Here is a 6284-nt window from a genome sequence, read left to right as displayed (position 1 = left end):
CTCAAACTCGAAGAACAACAAAGAATGAGAGAAAAAACAATGGAGAGATAAAACATAGATGAAAAAGCAGTATATTGATGTCTTGATCGTGTGTTGTTTAATTGGCCGTCACCTCCACCATATATAAGAGGCGGCTGGACTTCTCGTACAAGAAAACAACTCATCTAGGTTTTCCTTACAAGAGAAATCCACCAAATCATGCCCTAGAGGGTCGTATCAGCTCGCGCCATCCATCACACAGTTGTCTGATCCCTCACGCCACCTCGCTCCATCGATCACATAGTTGTCTGATCCCTCGCGCCATATTTTGCCTTGTGGTAGGGCCGCACTCTGATGGCTTTAACTTTTGCATACAATCCCGGACCGACATGATTTTTATATCAAAATTGATCGTTTTGACGAGACGAGGACAATTCATGTTGAACATTTCTCCATATGAGGCTGTCGTGTGGGCTTAATTGGCAAAACAGTACTCTAAATATTAAAGCTCGGCACTTCGAACACAGTTTCGGCGTTTGAGATGAGATCGGATAGCGATGGCCCAAACTTCAAAAATGTTCACGTCAACACCACAAAACTTTTTCATGCTGAGCACTTATTCATTTGAATCCATCTTAATAAGATTTTCTTCCGTCCCAAAATCTGGTGTCAACACATGCCCCCCTGTTTTTCGGCAAAGTTCGTATGCCGGAAAATAATCAGCAATGTATTTGTTCTAAGGACAATGTCAACACTCCATTGGCCATTTATATGTGCTCAGGGTGATAAATCTATATCGACCATGTTCACTTAAGGCTCTTGCCACACACACTCCGGTGGTATTTTTTTAGATACTTGCCATTGAGAGCTTGAGGTAGCATTATCCCTTGAATTGATTCCACCAAATATGAGTTTCCAAGAACTACTCTTGTAATCTTAAAAGGACCTTCCCAGTTTGGAGACCACTTTCCGAATTTTCTATCTCTTGACCAATCAGTAGGATCACTTTCCACACGAGGTTGCCAACTTGAAAATTCTTCAATTTGACATTTTTATTATAAGCCCTTGCTACTCTCAACTTGTCTCTCTCTCTATGGCCTTTAAAGCAGCCAAACGTTTATCGGCAACTTCATCAATATTATCCATCATTAAGTTATAAAAAGTCCACAACCGATAAATCATTTTTTTTGGCTATTCGCAAAGCATTCAAATTCACTTCCACTGGTAAAACGGCTTCTTGGCCATATACTAGCTCATAAGGGGTTACTTTTGTAGCACTGTGCTTTGAGATTCTATGTGCCCACAAAGCCTCAAACAACAGCTCATGCCATCTCCTTGGATTATCCTCAATCTTCTTTTTGATGAGCTTGATTAATATTTTATTGCTAGACTTAGCTTGTCCATTATCTTGGGCATAATATAGAGAGGAATTCAACAACTTTATCTTATAATATTCGACAAATTCTCTAACTTGATGTGACACGAAAGATGAACCTTGATCCGTAGTTAATGTTTGTGGAATGCCGAATCTATGAATAATGTGCTCGGTTATGAATCGAATTACCTCTGTATGTGTCATGTTGTTGAGAGGTACCGCTTTAGAGCATTTAGTGAAGTAATCGGTTGCCACCAATACGAAGCGATGTCCCTTTGAAGAAGACGGATGAATTTCTCTAATGAAGTCTAAACCCCATCCTCTAAAGAGCCACGGTTTGACAATAGGATGTCACATGGCAGCACGAGACAATTGAATATCACCAAACTTTTGACAGGCTTCACATCCTTTATAATATCTGAAGCAATCATTAATCATTGTCGGCCAATAAAACCCAACACATCGCAACAACCACTTCATCTTGGGAGCCGATTGAAAAGTTCCACAAATACCTTCATGTACCTCTCCCATAGCAATTCTAGCTTGATCTTCATCCAAGAACTTCAAAAGAATATCATCAAATGTTCGGCGATAAAGTTCATTATCCCTCATCACATATTTGAAAGCCATATGCCGAACATCCCTATCCACCCTTTCACTCGGATCACACAAGTAATCAATAACGGGCTTCCTTGAGTCTAGATTTTCACCTGTACTAGATTTTTTTGTTAGTGGCTGAAGTTGTATGTTCTGGTTCGGCCTCTCTCATATTGGCAAAGCTAGACATCAGCTTTTCAGAAATATGGGACATGCCATGATCAACATGATAGCCATATGCTTGTTGTGCCAAATCATTTGCTTTCCACTTGTCATGTCTAGATATATGAGCAATGCTAAAACAATCCAAAGTAGAAATTATATCTAGACATTTATCAAGATAAATATTAAGTGATTCATCAAAACATTGGAAAACTCTGGATATTTGTTGTACCACTAATAACGAATCACCAAAACCCGCAACATGTGTGGCTCCTACAGCCAGCAACATCTCTAGACCGAATAAGAGTGCTTCATATCCAGCTTGATTATTTGGGCAAAATTATTCTAAGCGACATGAGGCTTCCAAAACAACACCACGAGGAGATATATAAACAATACCAACACCTTGTCCATTGCCACAAATTGAACCATCAAAATTTAATCTCCACGGTACTACCGAGACAATGTTTATATCAACATTGTTCTTGTCATTAATCCGATGCTCAACAATGAAATTAGCAACTATTTGGCCTTTCATGGATTTCAGAGATTCATAGGCCAAATCATATTCAATCAAAGCATAAGCCCATTTTCCAATCCTACCACTAAGAATTGGTCTATGCAACATGTACTTAATGACATCGGTTTGACAAGCTACTATGCAAGCACTTGGCACTAGGTAATGTCTCAGTTTTGTACAAGCATAATATAAACAAAGGCATACTTTTTCAATAAACATATACCTTGTCTCGACGTCCAATAAACGTCAGCTCAAATATGTAACAACATGCTCTTTTCCTTCGGTCTCTTGAGTCAAAACAGCACCAATGCCACCTACCTCTGCCACAATGTAAAGCTTAAATGGCTCCCTATGACTGGGTGCTTTGATCACCGGAGGAGTGCACAAATAATTCTTGATCATATCAAATGCTTCTTGCTACTTTGCCCCCCAAGTAAAACTGGCATTATTCTTTAACCGAAGGATGTGAGTGAATGCATCAACTTTCCCTAACAAGTTGGCTATGAATCTCCTTAAATAATTGACTTTGCCAAGGAATTTTTGCATATCTCTCTTGCATGTTGGAGCCTCCACATTCTGTATAGCTTCTACCTTCTTGGGATCAATCTCTACACCATTTTCATGAATGATGAAACCCAAAAACTTTCCAGCTGACACGCCGAATGCACATTTAAAAGGATTCATCTTCAATCCATATTTTTTCATTCTTTCGAAGGCTAAACGCAATCGGCTAGATGAGATTCAAAAGCATCCGATTTGACAACAATATCATCAATGTACACCTCAAGTATAACACCGAGTAAATCATGAAAACTTAAATTCATAGCTCTTTGATACATGGCCCCAACATTCTTTAATCCAAAGTTCATCACCGTCCAATCAAATAAACCAAGAAAACCAGGGCACCGAAAAGCCGTTTTGGACATGTCCTCTTCGGCCATAAAAATCTGATTATACCCCGCATTACCGTCAAGAAAACTAATGACCTTATGTCCAGAAGCATCATTAATAAGCATATCAGCTATGGGCATGGGATACTCATCTTTGGGTGTAGCTCTATTCAAATCTCTGAAATCAATGCACACCCTCATCTTACCAGAGCCTTTTTTCTCCACAATTACAATGTTAGAAATCCACTCGGCATACGTGCAAGGTCTAATAAAATTAGCTTTCAGCAAACGGCCGATCTCATCCTTGATTCGGTCATATGTTTTTGGATTAAACTTTCTGGCCGATTGCTTGTAAGGTCTAAAACCGGCCTTTATAGGCAACCGATGCTCCACTAGCTCTCGGCTTAAACCTCGCATCTCATGATATTCCCATGCAAAGCAGCAACCATATTCTTCCAACAACTCGATCAACTTAACTTTATGATCGGCTCTTAAATTTTTGTTTACAAATGTCGCCCTAGGAATTGAACCATCTCCTATATCTACCTCTTCTAATTGGTCGGCCGATGTGAAACCTTGTCCAAGTTTATCCATATCATCTAACTCATCTATAGACTCATACATATCGTTCTCATTGGACCGATATTCTGCAAGTCGCTTTTGTAACCACTCGGAATTAGGATCCATTTAAATTCATTATGCTTTGGAGTTGATTACTACCAACTGACTTTAAAGAAACTGGCACAAAACCACTCTTTGTAGCGCTCAGAAAATCAAACTCTGATAGGTCGCGCCCTGTCAAGAAAGTAGCATTGGGATGTTGCCAATCCACTGATGCATCGGCCAAAGCAACACAACCCGAGTTATCCGCATGAAAGACTTCCACTTCATTATCAACCCACTGGATTAGAAACTGGTGCATAGTAGATGACACACATTGGTCGCATGAACCCAATCGCAGCCTAAAATTACATTGTAGTTACCTTGCACCTCGGCGACAAAGAATACAGTAGCCAAAGTTTTGCTTCCAACTGTAAGATCCACGTACATCACACCTTTGGCTTCATTTTTCTCTTTGCCTTCAAACCCATTAAGCACCATATTGGTCTTTATCAATTCTTCATCATGCAAGTCCAATTTTTTGAAGACCGAATAGGGCATAAGATTCACCATAGCACCACCATCAACCAAGCGGTGACCCATTAATATGACCTCTAAGGTACAATGGTTTCAAATGTGTCATCGGTTCTTTTGGTTTCTCGAAGATAGCATTTTTAGGGCCAGAGTCTAGCTGAGCTACTTCCCCTTTCTCGACTATAGCACGAAATTCAGCGGGTAAGTAATATACAATATTGATATCCATAACTTCATGAACCGGTGTAGACCCATAATCCAAAATATCATCTCCATCCTCAAGCATGTCCACCAACTCTGAAATATCTCCAAGTGAAGAAGTAGTAAAAGGTGAAGTGGACGATGTAATAGCGGTTGCATCGTCCTCCGTTGGTGGTGTAGGTGTTGTTGTGATAGGTGTAGAAGTCGCTGCATCTTGTATTTGTTTGGGCTTCCACACTTGTTTTGTAGGTATCATGGTCGAGTGTCATTGAATAATTTATCCCTTTGTTTCTCGGCCTCCTTCTCTGCCATCTCTTGATTCCTCAACCTCTGTAATTTCCTATTTTGTGTCTTTGTTAGCCCTGGAGGACACCACTTTGGCTGAGTGTATTTAGGATCTCGTGGCTTTGCCTGGCTAGTGCTTGCTTCATGCATTAGCCGAGTGCTTTGGCGCGATAGCAAGTATCAACTTGGTTGGGTTGCTATGCACAGCCGGCTACTGTATGGTGAATGTTTTGTCACCCGAGATGAGTGAGTCATTATTGATTTTCCCTTGCCTTTTCCCGACTCAGCTGCTGTAGCACTTGGCGACTTAACACACCATTCTTCTTTATTTTCCTGATGTATGAAATCTTCACTCGGGCGCACCTTTTTACTCGGATAGAATCCATTTGGATGCATCCTCTCATTCAGACAGTTTGCACTCAGGTGCAACCTTACACTAGGATATCTTCCATTTGGACACATGTTCTGGCCAGCCGACTCATAAGCACCAATTTTCAGTCAGCCTTTATATGGGTAGTCAAGTTGATTCCAAACAGATTGCCGCTACCTATCTGGAAACGGTGCCATTTGTCCAGTCGGCTCTATATACCGACCGAACATATCAACTGATGGTGACCTTGGTCACTTCAAATTTGTTGACCGGTTAGAGACTAAACCGACCGATTGATTGGCATACTTGGACAACATCTCAAAAGTTGGCTTGATCCGCTTACGATGTACCTTGCCTTCATTCATCTTCCACTTGCCAACTTCTCGACTCTTGGGCTTAACAAACTTGACATGAGTGTTCTGTTGTACTTGTGGTTGCCCCCCGAGTGTAGGATTACTGACGGTGATCTTAATTATCTCCTTGCCACCAGGCTGTTTGTCAAGCATAACTTGTCTTTCCAAGACCTTGTCGCCCTCCTTGCTTTTCCTGGGCTCACCTATGACAACATTGGACTTATTAGCAAATTCGGCTACCTCTGGCAGAATGAGCAGTTTCTTCCCCTCCATATCTATGGTGTTCATAGGAAAAGGTTGTTTATCAACTTGCATCTCAAAAAAGTTCAATCGTCCGTCATTAATGGCCGATTGTATGTGTCATCGAAAAAATTGCAATCGTTAGTAGCATGAGAATTTTTTTTTATGATACTTCTAA

This window comes from Hordeum vulgare, chromosome 7H (assembly GCF_904849725.1).
Source record: "Hordeum vulgare subsp. vulgare chromosome 7H, MorexV3_pseudomolecules_assembly, whole genome shotgun sequence".
Lineage (NCBI taxonomy): Eukaryota > Viridiplantae > Streptophyta > Magnoliopsida > Poales > Poaceae > Hordeum > Hordeum vulgare.
This window is presented reverse-complemented; position numbering follows the sequence as displayed.